The sequence below is a fragment of the Triticum urartu genome, chromosome 3A (assembly GCF_056163025.1).
Source record: "Triticum urartu cultivar PI428250 chromosome 3A, HENAU_Tu73, whole genome shotgun sequence".
NCBI lineage: Eukaryota > Viridiplantae > Streptophyta > Magnoliopsida > Poales > Poaceae > Triticum > Triticum urartu.
The window spans coordinates 181727010-181749443 of record NC_141875.1 but is presented as its reverse complement, the minus strand read 5'-3'; positions in this window follow the sequence as shown (position 1 = coordinate 181749443).

The window sequence follows — 22434 nt, the reverse complement described above, 5'->3', positions numbered from 1 at the left end:
TCCCTCGCGCATGAGCGTGGTGGCTGGCAGTACTAGTAGGAGCTTTCGCTACACGCTATCCCTCCCGCACGAGGTGGACGGACATGCAACAGTGGATTCGATACTGTAGAAGTAGGAGTAACATCATTGTTCGTCTTCTCGAAGAGGCGAAGAGCCAAGCGCAACCCGAACGTGGCAGTTGCGAACGCGCGCGTGGTGCGGTGCCTTGGAGCACGCATATAGCCAGGCTCTTGCATGAGACAAAATTATTATTTGAGCCCACTATTGTAGTACTAGTACTTGCTAGTATAGCCCTGTAAACCGGAAAGGAGTATTTGCCTTTCTAGAGATTTCAACAAGTGACTAGACTACACCGCGTGCAGTACTCCCTCCCTTCTGATTTAGAGCAAGTACAATAGAGCTGAGTCAACGGGCTATAAGGATTAAACTAGTGTATTTCTGCTTAGTTGGAGGAAAGATAAGAGGAGAGAGAATGTAAGCGGGCTCTTCGTGAAGAGCTAGCTCTAGCACGTGCTCCTAGGCACTTTGTGAGAATGAAAGGTGGCCACATAATAAAAAAGTACTACACTCTTTTGATCTACTATTGTACATGTTGGCTATAAGATGGGCTATAGATGACATGGCACTGGCTTATAGTCAGCATCTGGCTATACTATTAACCATGCTCTTATAGGGCTCAAATGTCAAATCTCATCAACCAAGGCATTTTGCGATTGGAGGAATGTATCTCGTACTTTACAAAACTACCCTAATTAAACTCATGCATTAATCACGTAGTTCTCTCATTTTCCTCTCCGCCTTGGTCGCGGTGCACAATAGTGAGCACTCCTATATGACTAGCCGCTCTATCTACATGTGGGACATCAAAGCATCCGGGCCCGCGTGCCATCCACCAAATCACAGCGAGGTGGTACAGTCGAAACTCACCGGTCACCCCGGTGTGGCCGTCATGACCCATCATATCACAAAACCCACACCTTTACCAGCAGTGGTAAAGTGGCCTCGAAGTTGGACTGGACGAAGCAACCATCATTTCACTTGAACGCTCGTTGAAGCCCTTTCTCCCCTTTCTTGAAGAAAACCTCACTCCAGGCTACTCACTTCTGCCATTTTTCTTCTATAGCGACGAAGGAAAGGTGGGCGAATCAGTGATGCTGCTATATTTTCATTCCAAGAATCTTCTTTTTGCGAAGCACCAACCAATTCTCACAGCCTATTTTTTCCATTTTCATTGCAATTGTGGTTTCCTTTCGATTGCTTTTTGTTTGTCAATTCATTGGTGTATCCTGGAGCACTAGGCAAAGAGTTGCCAGCGGACAACCCACTGGAGACAGCGATCTCCAGGAAGCGAGCACCGACCAACGAGTTGAACATGTTGGCGGGCCAACCCACGGAGACGAAGAACTCCAAGAAACAAGCACTGGCCAAAGAGTTGACGACGTTGGCAGACGAACTCCTCAAAGAATGTTGGAAGAACAACAAGGGCCCCACCGTGCCTACCCCAGAAACTCTAATGGCCACCTATGCGAGGCTCAAGGCCAAGTTTGAGGAGATAGTTGTTGTTGAGAAGCAGTATTCCCCTGGCAAGGTGATGGCCCCCATCGAGGACGAGGAGATGGCCCCCGGAGGGATGGGATCCCCCGGTGAGCTGCACAAGGTAAAAAATAATGGCTTATTACCATAGTTGTGGTTTTTGATTATTTGCAATGTGCTTGCTAATATGTTAGGGTTGTGCAGGTGTCGGTGGACGTCATTGATGATTCTGATGTCGCGCCCGTCCTGTGGACAAAGCCCCAGAGATTGTTTTCGATGTCGCGGTCTGTCCTGTTGGCATCGCCCCGGAGATCGATTCCGATGCCGCTGTCCATCCTGTGGACATCGCCCTAGAGATCGATTCCGATGTCGCGGTCAGTCCTGTGGACATCGCCCCAGAGATCGATTCCCATGCCACTGTTCGTGCTGTGGTCATTGCCCGAGAGATCGATGACAAGAAATAGTTGGTCGCGCTAATCCTTCAGGGTAGTTTGCATTGCCCTGTGTTTAATTACTAGAACGATGCGTGTTATAAAACCATCTTAGGGCTAGTGCACTGTATTGTGTGGGCGGTACTTGCTACTTTTGTTTGATAGTGAATCATGCGAACCCTCTCCGAGTTATGGAAACAGATGTATCCTCACTAGCTTTTGATGTAATATATGGCATGCTTAGATGTAAGTTTGAACTATTTATCATATCAGCAGGGCTTGTTTGATGATTCTTAGTGTTAGTAGGCTAGCTATTGTGCGAGCTATAGTACTTGCAAAACACTCACCGAAGAGAAACGTTGGGGCTGATGAGCTTGTGGTACGCTTATACTTATCCGTCGTCGATAGGCCAATAGCCCAAGCTCCTAAAATTGTAGGCTTAGTCGACACGGATACATTCAGGCCTCTTTTGGTTCATACACTACTTGAATCAGGGATTTTGCCGTCTGCCAGTTCTTTGCCGTCTGCTAGTAGACGGCAAAGAAGGTCTTTGCCACCAGCTACCAAAAAGCAGACGGCAGACAACTGGCAGACGACAAAGTAACTCTTTGCCGATCCTTACTTTGCCGGAGCCTTTTGCCGTCCGCGGCAGACGGCAAAGACCTTTGTCGTCCGTCGTTCCTCCTTTGTCGTCTGCCGTGGCAGATGGCAAAGTAGCTGATTCTTGTAGTGATAGGGTAGGAAAATCATAGAAAAAGTACAGAGACGTACAACAGAAAATCATAGCAGTACAGAGACGTACTCCCTCCGTTCCAAAATAGATGACCTATAGGCGGGCTAGTTTGGCCTAGTGGTTTTTTTAGGATGGCCTAGTGGGTTTCAGTGATATGACGTGGTACAGTGTCGTCCAGTCTTCGCATGTGGTAGCAGTATTGCAGGTACAGTAAGTTTTCTTGAAGAAGCGGAATTCAATGAAGTCATGATGGTTCCTTCGTCCGACCAACTTACAGTGGGAAAGGTTGGGCCTGCGATATGACCGGGGTAGACGAGGATAATTTTTTCAAATAACAATAGTATCACTGCTGATTTATATTTATTTTTTTATTTCTGATGAATGATAGTGTTTCAACTCTTACGACGAAGAGTGCTAAACACGGCACGTGCTGGATGTCCCACGCATCAACGAAAGGAGTGGGACATGAACAGCGTGGTAGAGCCCAGCGCAAAAAAACAGCATGGTAGAGCATCTCCACTTCTGGGTCGGAGACCACATGTAGTAGTACTAGTGGTATGAACGATACAAAGTGCGACCTGGAGAGAAAGACATGTCTAGTTGGAAGGTCTCGGGGCATACACGTAAACAAATATAAAAGCTAATATGTGCCTCCAACTAATATAGTAGTAGTAGAGTACTTAGGCACGTACTCCATAACATCACCGTGCATTGCACATACAACATTTAGTGGTACTCCCTCCATTCCAAATTACTCATCGTGGTTTTAGTTCAAATTTGAACTAAAACCACGACGAGTAATTTGGAACGGAGGGAGTACGTAGTAAGAGACAAATGCCGCCAAGAGTTCCCTTCTCAACCCACTTTTGGGTGTTTGGTAGAGTGTATGGAGGGTGCATGAGTCCACACTAGTTTAGCACAAATACACTAGAAGCATGCATGAAGAGAGCATGCATGAAGAGGGGTGTTGAGTTGAGCATGCATGAAGAGGGAACAACTATGTTGAGACGAGAACGCAACCAAACACGCCCTATATGCCACGCATGTTCATACAATTTGTGCCTTTCTACTTCACTTACTCCGGACTCCCCCATGGCCCACCTCACATTATCACCATATATATTTCTTGGAGTCCGTGCACGGTGCGCGGGCGATCTCTTCTCCCTCCCCCATCTCTCTCTTCTCAGTCGACGCCCGCCGAGCGATTAGATTTCGGCTATCGACGATTTATTCAATTGCAGTCCCACATGTTAGTGAAAATGCGAGACAACACGTGTCCCCTCTGGTGAGCGGCGTGCGAGCCAGACTGTCGGGGGTGCGACGCGTACGAGTCGTAAGTGTGCCGCCTTTTCCTTTTGAACTTGCAAAGCGTAACATTTTCATGCGATTGATCATAGAAATCCAGAACAAAATGATGAGGGCGGTGCTTTCCCGCATGTTAGGCGGGCTAGTTTGAGTGATATGACGTCCTACGGTGCCATCCACTTGCTCCATTTTTATGTAAGCAAGAGTCTACACTCATACATGGGAGGAGTGCGAAACACGGCGGATCTGATTTTGATCGAGGGAAAACTGTTCCCTGCGAAATAATGGAGCACTGTTAACGATTATAACATGATACTTAGGGCATCTCCAGCGCTGGCCCTCAAATTTACACCGGCATCTGTACGAGGACACTGATGGATGCCATCCAATGCTGCCCGCATACCTTTCGACAACTATATGAACTAACCAGATGAAATTCGTGCAAACAAAGCAAATTTCAAATTAACCGGATGAAATTCATTACATTTTGAAAACTTTTCCTATAAACTGGACAAAATTCATTACATATTTCGCACAAAGCATAGTAAAACCTACTGTAAACCTAATCTAAACGATCACCGGCGCTCGACCACCATGTCCGGCCATGAACCTGAGAAAGCCGGCTATTGCCTTTGCCTCCTCCTCATCCGCCTCGATAACCTCCTCCTCCGGAGCACAACGTTCTGAAGATTTCCGCCTCCACGTCGCCGTCAAGCGGCTAATCGGCTGCTGATGTTTATCCTACCAAGCTTGGCGTCGACTGAGTGGAGGAGCAGTGGCCTTCCTGGGAACAGAGCGGCGGCGACCTACCGTGTACTACTCTTCCTCGCTGCCGGCTGTGCCCGCACACGCGTGTCGGCTTCGTGGTCGTGGCGGCGGAGGGCGGCCGGGGGGAGCCGGTGATCTCCTTCATCTGCTCCTATGACAGTACGTCCAAGAGAGCTTTGTAGTGCGCCCGGAGCGGGGCCGCCGATGTCCTTCGTCTGCTCCTATGACAGTACATCCAAGAGAGCTTTGGAGCGCCAGGAGGCCATGGTTGGAGTGGTGCTGACAGAAGGAAGGGACCGGAGGAGAATGAGTGTGGGTCTTTGGCTATGGCTGGGAGCTGGGGCTCAAGTTAATATAGCGGCCGAATGGCAATGAGCCGCGGCAGACGGATGGACGGCTGGCGCCGGAGTTGGTTCGTCGGCATCCGCGTGTCATTAATGTGGGTGGCGGATGGAAGGATAGCCGTGGTGTCGTTAACGCGGAACATTCGCTTGCACCGGGATGCCGCGCGGGTGGCGCTCTCTTGGCCGTCGCACCGCGTGTCATGAATGTGGACGCTGCTTCAGTGACTTAACCGCAGGTGCGTTGTATCACTGACATGTGGGCCCAACAGGCATTTGTCCCGCATGTCAGTGACACACCAACTGCACCTGCAGTTAAGGCTGGTGAATGCGGCATTGACGTTCTGGAGAGACGGTGATCGTTTCAGGCGGGAAGTGCACGCTAGCAATGGAAGGGGTTTCGGTAGGCCAGGGCGGTCAGACGCTGGCGTGGTGGTAAAATGTGAACTCATGGATGACGAGCCTTTGAAGCGTATGCGGCACGTATTGACAACCAGGCGTCCATGCAACCGCTCTTGTCGCCAACTAGCCTTCGGCGACCACCAGAGCTGTCACCAAGCGTCATTCATGCCACCGCGCCGCACACTAACCGGTAAGGAAGCTATGGCATCCCGCCGCGCCGAGTTCCTCGCCGCCCACGACCGCACACAGAATGGTAGGGAAGCGGTGGCATCCCGCCGTGCCGAGTTCATTGCCGTTGGCGACCTCACACCTATGTGGGCGGAATTTGAAGCTGCCAAGGCCGAATGGGCGGTAGAGCAAGAGGCATCCAAAGCCGCACCAGAGGGAGCGGAAAAGTCAGAAAGCACTCAAGAAAAGAGAGGTCCGCCGCCGCAAGAAAGAAGAGGACGCACGCGCTGCCGCGGAGAGGTCGGCGGAGATCCAAGCACGTTGGGGTGTCGCCAACAAAGCTGGGAAGGAGAACGACGACATCTGTCCAGCATGTGAGAAGTAGTAGTACTAGTAGTTAGTGTGTGTGTTTGTGTCGCCTGTATGTTTGTTTAACTAATTATGCGCATGTACTAGTACTACTAGTTACTACTGTAGTTTAAAGAGAAAATTACCAGTATATTAGCCTAGACTCAATGGAAAAATTCCTATCCTATGCATCAAATGGCATCTCTTTCTCTATAGGAATTGAGATGCATGTCATCTCACTTCCTATGATTTTCATATTCATATAAAATTCCTATCCTATGAACCAAAGGAGGCCTCTGCTGGAGTAACTACTGTAGCTAGCAGTACTGCTGGTACAGTAGTTTTCTTCAAGAAGCGGAATTCAACGAAGTCATGATGGTTCGTTCGTCCGAGCAACTTCACAGTGGGTAAGGTTCGGACTGTGATTTGACGGCCCATTAGTAATTACTGCGGCGCGATGACCGGGGTGACTCTCCCTTGGAGTTCTGCGGGCATGGCAAGTGGACCAGGATGGTCGACGTCCCACATGTCGGCGAGCGGAAGTATTCTTTCTGATATCGAGGAGCAAGGAAACCGCGTGGTATAGTATCACTGGTGATTTATATTTATTTTTTATTTCTGATGAATGCTAGCATTTCAACTCTTATGAAGAAGGAGTGCCAAACACACGGCACGTGCTGGATGTCCCACACGTCAGTGAAAGGAGTGGGACATGAACAGCGTGGTAGAGCGTCTCCACTTCTGGGTCGGAGACCACAGGTAGTAGTACTACTATACTAGTGGTATGAACGATACAAAGTGGGACCCGGAGAGAAAGACATGTCTAGTTGGAAGGTCTCGGGGCATACACGTAAACAAATATAAAACCTAATATGTGCCTCCAATTAATATAGTAGTAGTAGAGTACTTAGTCACATACTCCATAACATCATCGGGCATTGCACGTACAAAATTTAGTGGTAGTAAGAGACAAATTCCTATATGCCACGCATGTTCATACTATTTGTGCCTTTCTACTTCACTTATTGTGCTACATTACATAGGTTCGCACGCCCACTCCTGGGTACATGTCCGTCTCATAGTTCCAGTCCCACGTGTTCTTCATGTAGATGGAACGATCCTTGCATGACACTTGCACCTTGATGGTAGATGTCTCGCGTGTTGGCAAAAGGATGAACAAAGCTCATGTAAAAAAATAGAGTGGAAGAACATAGGTTCCCGACGACCGAGAAGGAGCAAGGAACCTCGTGGTGGAGCGTCTGCACTCATAATATTTTATATTATTCAGCGATATAAAATCAACCGATCTGAAGGAAATATGCCCTAGAGGCAATAATAAAGTTATTATTTATTTCCTTATATCATGATAAATGTTTATTATTCATGCTAGAATTGTATTAACCGGAAACATAATACATGTGTGAATACATAGACAAACAGAGTGTCACTAGTATGCCTCTACTTGACTAGCTCGTTAATCAAAGATGGTTATGTTTCCTAACCATGGACAAAGAGTTGTTATTTGATTAACGGGATCACATCATTAGGTGAATGATCTGATTGACATGACCCATTCCATTAGCTTAGCACCCGATCGTTTAGTATGTTGCTATTGCTTTCTTCATGACTTATACATGTTCCTATGACTATGAGATTATGCAACTCCCGTTTACCAGAGGAACACTTTGTGTGCTACCAAACGTCACAACGTAACTGGGTGATTATAAAGGTGCTCTACAGGTGTCTCCAAAGGTACATGTTGGGTTGGCGTATTTCGAGATTAGGATTTGTCACTCCGATTGTCGGAGAGGTATCTCTGGGCCCTCTCGGTAATGCACATCACATAAGCCTTGCAAGCATTGCAACTAATGAGTTAGTTGTGAGATGATGTATTACGGAACGAGTAAAGAGACTTGCCGGTAACAAGATTGAACTAGGTATTGAGATACCAACGATCGAATCTCGGGCAAGTAACATACCGATGACAAAGGGAACAACGTATGTTGTTATGCGGTCTGACCGATAAAGATCTTCGTAGAATATGTAGGAGCCAATATGGACATCCAGGTCCCACTATTGGTTATTGACCGGAGACGTGTCTCGGTCATGTCTACATTGTTCTCGAACCCGTAGGGTCCGCACGCTTAAGGTTTCGATGACAGTTATATTATGAGTTTATGAGTTTTGATGTACTGAAGGATTTCGGAGTCCCGGATGAGATCGGGGACATGACGAGGAGTCTCGAAATGGTCGAGACGTAAAAATCGATATATTGGACGACTATATTCGGACATCGGAAAGGTTCCGAGTGATTCGAGTATTTTTCGGAGTACCGGAGAATTACGGGAATTCGCCGGGAGAAGTATTGGGCCTTATTGGGCCATACGGGAAAGAGAGAGGGGCTGCCTAGGGCAGGTTGCGCGCCCCTCCAAGGCCTAGTCCGAATTGGACTAGGGGGAGGGGCTGCGCCCCTTCCTTGTTTCCTACTCCTACTACATGGAAGGACTCCTAGTTGGACTAGGAAAGGGGAATCCTACTCCCGGTGGGAGTAGGACTCCCCTAGGCGCGCCATAGAGAGGGCCGGCCCTCCCCTCCTCCACTCCTTTATATACGGGGGCAGGGGGCACCCCATAGACACACAAGTTGATCCACGTGATCATATTCTTAGCCATGTGCGGCGCCCCCTGCCACCATAGTCCTCGATAATATTGTAGCGGTGCTTAGGCGAAGCCCTGCGACAGTAGTACATCAAGATCGTCACCATGCCGTCGTGCTGACGGAACTCTTCCCCGACACTTTGCTGGATCGGAGTCCGGGGATCGTCATCGAGCTGAACGTGTGCTAGAACTCGGAGGTGCCGTAGTTTCGGTGCTTGATCGGTCGGGCCGTGGAGACGTACGACTACATCAACCAAACGCTTCCGTTGTCGATCTACAAGGGTACGTAGATCACACTCTCCCCTCTCGTTGCTATGCATCACCATGATCTTGCGTGTGCGTAGGAAAATTTTGAAATTACTACGTTCCCCAACAGTGGCATCCGAGCCTAGGTTTTATGTGTTGATGTTATATGCACGAGTAGAACACAAGTGAGTTGTGGGCGATATAAGTCATACTGCTTACCAGCATGTCATACTTTGGTTCGACGGTATTGTTGGACGAAGCGGCCTGGACCGACATTACGCGTACGCTTACGCGAGACCAGTTCTCCCGACGTGCTGTGCACATAGGTGGCTTGCGGGTGACAGTTTCTCCAACTTTAGTTGAACCGAGTGTGGCTACGCCCGGTCCTTGCGAAGGTTAAAACAACACCAACTTGACAAACTATCGTTGTGGTTTTGATGCGTAGGTAAGATTGGTTCTTTCTTAAGCCCGTAGCAGCCACGTAAAACTTGCAACAACAAAGTAGAGGACGTCTAACTTGTTTTTGCAGGGCATGTTGTGATGTGATATGGTCAAGACATGATGCTAAATTTTATTGTATGAGATGATCATGTTTTGTAACCGAGTTATCGGCAACTGGTAGGAGCCATATGGTTGTCGCTTTATTGTATGCAATGCAATCGCGCTATAATGCTTTACTTTATCACTAAGCGGTAGCGATAGTCGTGGAAGCATAAGATTGGCAAGACGACAACGATGCTACGATGGAGATCAAGGTGTCGCGCCGGTGACGATGTTGATCACGACGGTGCTTCGGAGATGGAGATCACAAGCACAAGATGATGGCCATATCATATCACTTATATTGATTGCATGTGATGTTTATCTTTTATGCATCTTATCTTGCTTTGATTGATGGTAGCATTATAAGATGATCTCTCACTAATTATCAAGAAGTGTTCTCCCTGAGTATGCACCATTGCGAAAGTTCTTCGTGCTGAGACACCACGTGATGATCGGGTGTGATAGGCTCTACGTTCTAATACAACGGGTGCAAAACAGTTGCACACGCGGAATACTCAGGTTATACTTGATGAGCCAAGCATATACAGATATGGCCTCGGAACACGGAGACCGAAAGGTCGAGCGTGAATCATATAGTAGATATGATCAACATAGTGATGTTCACCAATGAAACTACTCCATCTCACGTGATGATCAGACATGGTTTAGTTGATTTGGATCACGTAATCACTTAGAGGATTAGAGGGATGTCTATCTAAGTGGGAGTTCTTAAGTAATATGATTAATTGAACTTAAATTTATCATGAACTTAGTCCTGGTAGTATTTTGCAAATCATGTTGTAGATCAATAGCTCGCGTTGTTGCTTCCCTGTGTTTATTTTGATATGTTCCTAGAGAAAATTGTGTTGAAATATGTTAGTAGCAATGATACGGATTGGATCCGTGATCTGAGGTTTATCCTCATTGCTGCACAGAAGAATTATGTCCTTGATGCACTGCTAGGTGACGGGCCTATTGCAGGAGCAGATGCAGACGTTATGAACGTTTGGCTAGCTCAATATGATGACTACTTGATAGTTTAGTGCACCATGCTTAACAGCTTAGAATCGGGACTTCAAAGACGTTTTGAACGTCATGGACCATATGAGATGTTCCAGGAGTTGAAGTTAATATTCCAAGCAAATACCCGAGTTGAGAGATATGAAGTCTCCAACAAGTTCTATAGCTAAAAGATGGAGGAGAATCGCTCAACTAGTGAGCATGTGCCCAGATTGTCTGAGTACTACAATCGCTTGAATCAAGTGGGAGTTAATCTTCCAGATAAGATAGTGATTGACAGAATTCTCTAGTCACCATCACCAAGTTAGTAGAACTTCGCGATGAACTATGATATGCAAGGGATAACGGAAACGATTCCCAAGCTCTTCGTAATGCGGAAATTGATGAAGGTAGAAATCGAGAAAAACATCAAGTGTTGATGGTAGACAAGACCACTAGTTTCAAGAAAAGGGCAGAGGGAAGATGGGGAACTTCAAAAAGAACAGCAAGCAAGTTGCTGCTCAAGTGAAGAAGCCCAGGTCTGATCCTAAGCCTGAGACTAAGTGCTTCTACTGCAAAGGGACTGGTCACTGGAAGCGGAACTACCCCAAGTGATTGGCGGATAAGAAGGATGGAAAAGTGAACATAAGTATATTTGATATACATGTTATTGATGTGTACTTTACTAGTGTTTATAGCAACCCCTCAGTATTTGATACTAGTTCAGTTGCTAAGATTAGTAACTCGAAACGGGAGTTGCAGAATAAACAGAGACTAGTTAAGGGTGAAGTGACGATGTGTGTTGGAAGTGGTTCCAGGATTGACATGATCATCATCGCACACTCCCTATACTTTCGGGATTAGTGTTGAACCTAAATAAGTGTTATTTGGTGTTTGCGTTGAGCATAAATATGATTTGATCATGTTTATTGCAATATGGTTATTCATTTAAGTAAGAGAATAAATTGTTGTTCTGTTTACATGAATAAAACCTTATATGGTTACACACCCAATGAAAATGGTTCATTGGATCTCGATCGTAGTAATACACATATTCATGATATTGAAGCCAAAAGAAGCAAAGTTAATAATGATAGTGCAACTTATTTGTGGCACTGCCGTTTAGGTCATATTGGTGTAAAGCGCATAAAGAAACTCCATGCTGATGGGATTTTGGAATCACTTGATTATGAATCAGTTGATGTTTACGAACCATGCTTCATGGGCAAAGATGACTAAGACTCTGTTCTCCGGAACAATGGAGCGAGCGACAGATTTGTTGGAAATCATACATACTAATGTATGTGGTCCGATGAATAGGCTCGTGGTAGGTATCATTATTTTCTAATCTTCACAGATGATTTGAGCAGATATGGGTATATGTACTTGATGAAACATAAGTCTGAAACATTTGAAAAGTTCAAAGAATTTCAGAGTGAAGTGGAGAATCATCGTGACAAGAAAATAAAAGTTTCTACGATATGATCGCAGAGGTAAAATATTTGAGTTACGAGTTTGGCCTTCAATTAAAACAATGTGAAATAGTTTCACTACTCACGCCACCTAGAACACCATAGTGTAATGGTGTGTCCGAACGTCATAACCGTACTTTATTAGATATAGTGCGATCTATGATGTCTCTTACCGATCTACCACTATCGTTTTGGGGTTATGCATTAGAGACAGCTGCATTCACGTTAAATAGGGCACCATCTAAATCCGTTGAGACGACACCGTGTGAACTATGGTTTGGCAAGAAACCTAAGTTGTCGTTTCTTAAAGTTTGGAGTTGCGATGCTTATGTGAAAAAGTTTCATCTCGATAAGCTCAAACTCAAATCAAAGAAATATGTCTTCATAGGATACCCAAAGGAGACAGTTGGGTATACCTTCTATCACAGATCCGAAGGCAAGACATTCGTTGCTAAGAATGGATCCTTTCTAGAGAAGTAGTTTCTCTCGAAAGAAGTGAGTGGGAGGAAAGTAGAGAACTTGATGAGGTAACTGTACCTGCTCCCTTATTGGAAAGTAGTTCATCACAGAAATCTGTTCCTGTGACTACTACACCAATTATTGAGGAAGCTAATGATGATGATCATGTAACTTCAGATCAAGTTACTATCGAATCTCGTAGGTAAACCAGAGTGAGATCCGCACCAGAGTGGTACGGTAATCCTATTCTGGAGGTCATGTTACTTGACCATGACGAACTTGCGAACTATGAGGAAGCGATGATGAGCCCAGATTCCGCGAAATGGTTTGAGGCCATGAAATCTGAGATATGATCCATGTATGAGAACGAAGTATGGACTTTGATGGATTTGCCGATGATCGGCAAGCCATAGAAAATAAATGGATCTTCAAGAGAAAGACGGACGCTGATAGTAGTGTTACTATCTACAAAGCTAGAATTGTCGCAAAAAGGTTTTCGACAAGTTCAAGGTGTTGACTACGATGAGAGTTTCTCACTCGTATCTATGCTTAAGTCTGTCCGAATCATGTTAGCAATTGCCGCATTTTATGAAATCAGGCAAATGGATAAACAAAACTGCATTCCTTAATGGATTTATTAAAGAAGAGTTGTATATGATACAACCGGAAGGTTTTGTCAATCTTAAAGGTGCTAACAAAATGTGCAAGCTCCAGCGATCCATCTATGGACTGGTGCAAACATCTCGGAGTTGGAATATACGCTTTGATAAGTTGATCAAAGCATATAGTTTTATACAGACTTGTGGTGAAGCCTGTATTTACAAGAAAGTGAGTGGGAGCACTACAACATTTCTGATAAAGTATATGTGAAAGACATATTGTTGATCGGAGATAATGTAGAATTATTCTGCAAAGCATAAAGGAATGTTTGAAAGGAGTTTTTCAAAGAAAGACCTCGGTGAAGCTGCTTACATATTGAGTATCAAGATCTATAGAGATAGATCAAGACGCTTGATAAGTTTTTTCAATGAGTACATACCTTGACAAGATTTTGAAGTAGTTCAAAATGGAACAGTCAAAGAAAAAGTTTCTTGCCTGTGTTACAAGGTGTGAAGTTGAGTAAGACTCAAAGCCCGACCACGGCAGAAGATAGAAAGAGAATGAAAGTCATTCCCTATGCCTCAGTCATAGGTTCTATATAGTATGCCATGCTGTGTACCAGATCTATTGTATACCATACACTGTGTTAAGAGAGGGAGTACAATAGTGATATAGGAGTAGATTAATGGACAGCAGTCAAAATTATCCTTACTGGAATAAGGATATGTTTCTCGATTACGGAGGTGACAAAAGGTTCGTCGTAAAGGGTTACGTCGATGCAAGTTTTGACACTGATCCAGATGACTCTAAGTCTCAATCTGGATACATATTGAAAGTGGGAGCAATTAGGTAGAGTAGCTCCATGCAGAGCATTGTTGACATAGAAATTTGCAAAATGCATGCGGATCTGAATGTGGCAGACCCGTTGACTAAACTTCTCTCACAAGCAAAACATGATCACTTTTTGGGTCTTAATCACATAGCGATGTGAACTAGATTATTGAATCTAGTAAACCCTTTGGGTGTTAGTCACATGGAGATGTGAACCAATCACATAAAGATGTGAACTATTGATGTTAAATCACATGGCGATGTGATCTAGATTATTGACTCTAGTGCAAGTGGGAGACTGAAGGAGATAAGCCCTAGAGGCAATAATAAAGTTATTATTTATTTCCTTATATCATGACAAATGTTTATTATTCATGCTAGAATTGTATTAACCGGAAACATAATACATGTGTGAATACATAGACAAACAGAGTGTCACTAGTATGCCTCTACTTGACTAGCTCATTAATCAAAGATGGTTATGTTTCCTAACCATGGACAAAGAGTTGTTATTTGATTAACGAGATCACATCATTAGGTGAATGATCTGATTGACATGACCCATTCCATTAGCTTAGCACCCGATCGTTTAGTATGTTGCTATTGCTTTCTTCATGACTTATACATGTTCCTATGACTATGAGATTATGCAACTCCCGTTTACCGGAGGAACACTTTGTGTGCTACCAAATGTCACAACGTAACTGGGTGATTATAAAGGTGCTCTACAGGTGTCTTCAAAGGTACATGTTGGGTTGGCGTATTTCGAGATTAGGATTTGTCACTCCGATTGTCGGAGAGGTATCTCTGGGCCCTCTCGGTAATGCACATCACATAAGCCTTGCAAGCATTGCAACTAATGAGTTAGTTGTGAGATGATGTATTACGGAACGAGTAAAGAGACTTGCCGGTAACGAGATTGAACTAGGTATTGAGATACCGACGATCGAATCTCGGGCAAGTAACATACCGATGACAAAGGGAACAACGTATGTTGTTATGCGGTCTGACCGATAAAGATCTTCATAGAATATGTAGGAGCCAATATGGACATCCAGGTCCCGCTATTGGTTATTGACCGGAGACGTGTCTCGGTCATGTCTACATTGTTCTCGAACCCGTAGGGTCCGCACGCTTAAGGTTTCGATGACAGTTATATTATGAGTTTATGAGTTTTGATGTACCGAAGGAGTTCGGAGTCCCGGATGAGATCGGGGACATGACGAGGAGTCTCGAAATGGTCGAGACATAAAAATCGATATATTGGACGACTATATTCGGACATCGGAAAGGTTCCGAGTGATTCGAGTATTTTTCGGAGTACCGGAGAGTTACGGGAATTCGCCGGGAGAAGTATTGGGCCTTATTGGGCCATACGGGAAAGAGAGAGGGGCTGCCTAGGGCAGGCCGCCCCCCCCCCCCCCCAAAGGCCTAGTCCGAATTGGACTAGGGGGAGGGGCTGCGCCCCTTCCTTATTTCCTACTCCTACTACATGGAAGGACTCCTAGTTGGACTAGGAAAGGGGAATCCTACTCCCGGTGGGAGTAGGACTCCCCTAGGCGCGCCATAGAGAGGGCCGGCCCTCCCCTCCTCCACTCCTTTATATACGGGGGCAGGGGCACCCCATAGACACACAAGTTGATCCACGTGATCATATTCTTAGCCGTGTGCGGCGCCCCCTGCCACCATAGTCCTCGATAATATTGCAGCGGTGCTTAGGCGAAGCCCTGCGACGGTACTACATCAAGATCGTCACCACGCCGTCGTGCTGACGGAACTCTTCCCCGACACTTTGCTGGATCGGAGTCCGGGGATCGTCATCGAGCTGAACGTGTGCTAGAACTCGGAGGTGTCGTAGTTTCGGTGCTTGATCGGTCGGGCCGTGGAGACGTACGACTACATCAACCAAACGCTTCCGTTGTCGATCTACAAGGGTACGTAGATCACACTCTCCCCTCTCGTTGCTATGCATCACCATGATCTTGCGTGTGCGTAGGAAAATTTTGAAATTACTACGTTCCCCAACACGATCATCTCCACGGTGGACTGGAAGAGTACGAAACACGGCGGCCCAATGTAGTTACATCATACTAGTACATGGCTAACCCACGCTATCACCATATTTATTGGCTTCCATGGGACACCTATCTCTAGTAATCCAGCATCCCATATCGCTTCTCCCTCCTCGTCTCTCTCAAAGTGTGGTGGGCTGGCGTATTTGCCGTCTATTGAGGTCGGTTAACTCATCACATGTTAGCGACATGCCAAGAGCATTCTAAAAAAATTCCTTTCACGTTTCGTTTTCAAAAAGAAAAAAATCCTTTCACGTACAAATTTGACTGTATGCTTTGAGCAACTTGCATGTCCTATACTGCTCCTATTTGGATACTCTAACTTAGCTAGAGGTTAGACTAACTCATGACTAACCCTAAACTAACTGTAGCCAAAGAGGTGTTTGGGTGACCGGGTTAGATTGACAATAAATGCACTTGATGGAGAGAGAAAAGTGATTTTTCAGTGGTCCCAATGAGAACTATGTCCAGTTAGCACCTCTTGGGTGGGATAGTTTTTTTTTGGTGGGTTCGGTGCAACTTGCTCCAATTTAAACCCTCATGCTTGGTTACTTTAGGGCTATTTGAGCCCCAACTAGCTCAAACTAACTCTAACCCATGGATCCAAATAGGGCCTATGGCTAGCCTCGACACGGAGCAGTCGCGTGCACTGGGAAGCGGCGCTCTCTCGGCCGTCGCGCTGCTTCAAAGCCGGCGCCAGTGAGAGGTCGCCTCCGCTCTGGCCGGGCATTAATGCGGCACTGACGCTCTAGGGCGACACTGACCGTTTCATGCGGGAAGCGCGCGCTGGCAAGGGAGTATAGGTTTTGAACCGTTTCAGGTGTAGTATTGGTAGTTCGCAAAACTACTCAATTATTACACTCAGTTCCCTAAGAAATTGTGGTAAAAACGTTACTCCACAGCCTGCTTCCCTTCTCCTTCCTCTTCCACCGCCCGTGCACGTCCGCGGGAAGCGACCGGTCAACCCTTATATAGGAGTGCTAGCACAAAAAGATGCATGCATGACCACTAAAATTTCCAGATTAAAGCGCCGCTCCGGCGGGAGTATGGCGTATGTTGTTACCTTCGGCCGGGCCATGGCTACCGGGCGACGGCAACCAGAGAAGAGGCGGCGGGAGGAGAATGAATGCAACTACTGTTTGGGTTCGCCGTCCGGCTTAAATAAATGCGCAGCATCACGTGTACCCACAGGTGCACAAATTGTAACATACGTGTCTGCTTAAGTGGGCGTCACGTAACTGGGGTGTGTGTGTGTGTGCATGTGAGATTCTGAGAGACAGAGTGCATGTGTGCGACTCTACTCTTCGGACATGTACTCAACCTTTTGCATCGGGATATAAGTATAATGGTATTTAGTTTAGCTAGTGATTTACGTGGCCATGTTAACGTGGTTGTGTAAAAAAATGTCACTTCCTGCTCGTGATTTGCGTTATATAATTACAAGCAAGATGCTCGTGCATTGCATGGAACATCAATATGCATTTTTTACAAAACACCTGTTGTGATTTACCCATGCAGGAGTAATACCATGTGTAAAAACTAATGATATTTCGACAATTTTATCGGAAAACTGGTATCTCAAGAATGTCATCAAAAAATGAAAGATGAGAGATAAGGCGAGGAGGAGTAGAGCGTGGTGGTGACTGGTGGTCGGAATGGGCGGAGGCATGGGGAGGGACGGCGCCGGCAGGCGGCAGCGGCCACCATGCTAGATTGTTCCAGAGACTTTCTTTTTTAATTGCTCAGCAATGAGGTTGTGGGAGATAAGGATGTGGAGAGAGGTGCGGGTATCTTTTGTAAAATTATCATAGTTTGCTTTCTATCCATCAGATATAGATCAGACGGTCTATATTACAAGATGGCAGGCACACCATCATTGCCAACTCGGTTTTTTATAAGGGTACAGATGATAAGTTTGCTAACTACTAAAGTAAAGTGGAATTTTTCCATGTTATACAAGTAAATTAAGGTGATTGTTTATCATACGGGTAAGGTTGGATGAAGGGTGGTAGGAACAAATGCTCCGCCTAGAGCATGTGTGGGTGCGATGGAGTCTTTGTGTGTGTGTGTGTGAGAGAGAGAGAGAGATGGAGTCTTAGTGTGTGTGTGCGTGTGTGTGTGATGGAGTCTTAGTGTGTATGTGTGTGTGTGTTTGTGTGTGTGTGTGTGGACGGGTGGGTTCGTGCGTGTGTGGGGGGGTGTGTGTGTGGGTGTGTGCGTGTGTGTCGCGGGGTCCTCGGTGGCGGATGTAATTTAAGTGTGCATGGCTTCATCATAGAGAGGTGATGTGTATGGCAGAGGCCACTAACGATGGGGTGCGAGAGAGAAAATGCCCATAGAGAGGGAAGAGAAGGTGTGTGCGCATGAGAGGAGTCGACATCGAGAGAACATGTTTGTTCGAGAGACACCGAGGAAGACTACTATATATCGATGGTGCATGTAGGCGGGAATTAAACGAAGGGATGGTCTTATTGGTTTCCGGGATATAGGGGAAGAGTGAGAGGGGGGTAGCTAGAATGAGATTGTTAAGTGTGAATGTGTGTTTTACCCATCCAGGCGGAAGTTATGTGCACACAAAAAGAGAACGATTCGATGTGGCGTTAGGGTTGAGGGTAATTAACTACGTATGGAGACATAGAGACCTTGAACGTGCATGTGTGAGAGGTATACATGTATACGTGGGATGTGTGTGTGTGTGCGCGCGCGCATGATCGAGATAAAAGAAAGACGACATAAGTCATAAGATCAACGACATGGGAGAGACGGATCGGTATGACAATATGCATGCATGTGAGAATGCAGGGAAGAAGGCCCGACAATTGAGCATGTGTTTGTCTTTAAGAGATAGTGGCGTGGGCTGGAGCATGCATCTATGGCGAGTAGAGGGAGTGAGGCACAACGATTGTGCAAAAGAGATCAACCTATAAATGAAAGAAGGTTGGTGGAGAAACAGATAAATAGAAAGATAAAGATGCTAGCTAGTGTGTGTTAGAGATAGGAGTCGAGTGGATCAGAAGGCTGAGTTATGTGTGTGGGTGTGAGAGAGATGAAGACAGGGTGCATGTGACTCACATACAAACAAATATCGGAGAGAAACGAGATCCCGAGAGACGGAGTTTTGTGTCTGCGAGAGAGAAAGATATTTCACAACGAGAGTGATAGCTAGAGAGACGTATGAGGGAACACAATATATCTCTAGGGAAATAGAGTGTGTGTGTGTGTGTGAGCGACATACAAGAGAACAGTGGAGAAATATGAGACCCTCGGAGACAGAGTTTGTGTTTGTGTGTGAGAAAGAGATATTTAAGAGGAAGAGTCGTAGGTTCTCATACCTAAGGAGCGAAAGACATCTCTGTATGAGGGGTGTGCGAGTGGCACACAGGGGAATAGTAGAGAGAAATGAGACACCGGGAGACAAAGTTTTGTGTTTGTGTGAGAGAAAGAGATTCCACATGGAGAATCATAGTTAGAGACACATAGCAGGGAGCGAGATATACTTAGAGAGAGATAGAGTGATGAAGGTCGAGGGAGAGAGTACCGTTAGTGTGTTACAAAGATAAAAGATCATTGTCGACATACAGGTAGCACGAGAGATACCCGAGAGACATGAACGTGTATAGGTCTAGAGAGATAGTCCTATATAAGCATGAGTGATAGTTATACGAGACGAATATCTAGATTAAATGGGATTCAAATATTTAAACTGGAGATCACGACATCAATAATATCATAACGCAAATTGGTGTATCAAACATGCATATTCATTTGAATTTGGGGACACGTGTAATGTTATATAGTTTATCAATATTGGTGATCCATAGATTCTTTAATTAGAAACAATGCCTAGTTTATATGCAATTAATGTCTAAACGGGATTACATATATGTTGCGTGTGTGAAACACATTATACATGTTTGAGAAGTAAAAAAAACCCGCATGAAACACACATTAATTGGAGATGGTTAGCGAGGAGTGCATACATTGGTTTTCAACATAAAGTAGTTTCAAATATTTGAAAATCCAAATTGATGGATACAACCTTATGAATCTGAGATCATGCCATTTGTAAACCATATTTATGTATAAAGGGTGTTGTGCTTTTGAAAGTATATATAAAAAATGATGTATATAGAATTTTATTCCAATCGAAAATGGATCCCACCCGAAAAAAATAGAATACAAACGGGATTCAAATTGAGTTGGCATGGTAAACATGCACTCTACAAAATTTGAACGAAGTGGGGAAAGTCGCAGTAATCACCCGAAACCAAAATCTGCGAGATGGAAATTACTAGTGCCTATCCCTGCCACGCAAAGCCTATCTACTCGATTTCTATAGGTTTTGATAGTGGTAGGTTTGTAATTTCACTCAAACGTGACATAACCGCCTCTCACCCGGATTCATACATGGTGGGCGCCAAAACACAGTGTGTCCTCGGCCGAAATCGACTCCCTCCCTGATTCATACACGGTGGGCTCCAAAAACAAACTCTCGTCGGCAAATATTCCATGTATGCATATTGCCGTCCTATCCCCAACCGACTAATATTGCTGGGATGTAGGAAATTTGAAACGGGGGCTAAGTTTATAAATTTCCTCGCATTTGAGACAAGCGCGCCCTGAAGACATGGTTCCCCCTTCCTCTCCACCTCCATTTCCCCATTCATACTCCATGGGTGCCAAAACACCCTCTCCACCCCAGCCTCCTCCGTCCGCCACCCCATCCACCGCCATCCTCCTCCACCATGCCAGAGCTGATACCCCGCCGCCACCGTCCATTACAAGAGATCGACCTCTCTCATCCACGGCTTCAGACTGGGATCCTTGCATCACGTCCTCTCGCTTCATCCCCGACGTCGTCCACCTTGCCGGCGCCGCTCCTATGACCGTCTCGTCCACCACACCCCGCCATCACCGTCTACCCTCCTAGATCTGCTTCCATGCTGCCAACAGCCATCGCTACTGCAGCATCGTCAAATTCTCAGCAGATGCATACACGGCGCCGCACCAGAGGCGGTACTCTTTCGTATCTTCTTAACTTATTTATCGCAGCAAGAAAATAGATCGCCATTGCTTTGCTCTGATTTCTTGTCCATCACTTACTTGCTATTTGAAAGCAAACATTGGTTGCGAAGTTTCTTTTGTCCGGTTTGCACCTTCAGATCCGCCATGGCACGCTCAACACTATACTCCCAATGCTTATGGTTTTCCCCTTTTATATTCCACACTAGTTAAATCACAGTAGACTAAATTTCAAAATTGGGTCAGTCCATTTTTCAGAGCTCGCTGGAGCTCGCCGGTGCGAATGAAGGGGCTCGAGTGGGGATGGTGGTTGTGGGGGGCGGTGGTGGGGCCTCGTCAAACGAAGAAAACTCGACGCGGGTGGAGGCGGGGGTGGGGGTGAGGGTGGCGGAGGAACACAGGCGGTGGGGGCCGGTGGTCCGACCGGCGGCCCGTGCGGTGTTCTGTATGGGAAGAATCAGAGATGAGGAAGAAGAAGGGTTAGGAGACGTAGGATCTTCATCCAACCACCTGAAATGGTCGACTGACCCAAATGACAAAAGTCATGCGACTTTCATGCAGACATGCCTTTATATCCAGTACGATCATCGTACCTGCTTAGCACTACTCCTGAATCCATCAAGCTAAACAACGTGCTACTCATAATTCCAAACTTGTTGCTCAAGTACGCATCTGATATGATGCTGATATTACTAAAATAGATAACATTTAATTGGTCAGCTAATGTTCCTACTTTACTTTCGAAAAGCACGTGCACCACATATAGAGAGACAACAGGGAGTTGATTTCTTAATGTGCTCTGGTTCATCATGTGTGGGCACTGCGCAACGAACATCTTATTATCCAAAATCCGCTTGCTCTTCTTTAGCATGTTCCTCTTCCATTCTTCTTTAATAAGTACTCTCTCCGTTCCTAAATACAAGTCTTTGTATAGATTCCACCATGGACTACATATGGAGCAAAATGAGTGAAATCTACACTCTAAAATGTATCTGGATACATCTATATGTGATCCATAGTGGAAATCTCTACCAAGACTTATATTTTGGAACGGAGGGAGTATGATAGTAGTACAGTATGTTCCTTGTAGTGAAGATGAGCAGGGACATTTGCAGTGTAGAGGTCTATACGGTCGGTTGTGATGGACACTTTGAACTCTTCTGGCCTCTTTGATTCGTAGGATTTTGTAAACATGGGAATAGGATTCGTAGTGGCCTGCCCACTTGAATCCTATAAGAATAGCAAGCAAATGCGGGGAGCTATGTTGCCTTTGAGAGTTACACTAATATTAACAGTACCGCACCTTCAGTTGAAGAGAGCTGGTATCCAAAGCCTTTCTAGCCGTACCGGCAATACTAGCACATATATTCCAGCAAATTCCACTTTGCTGATTTTACTCTGATGCTTACGATTATCCCGTTATATCTAAACTATGATCTGTATAGCTGCTTTGTGTCGCACTAGCAGCAGTCCACTCTTGAAGCTAAACACTGCAATGACTTAC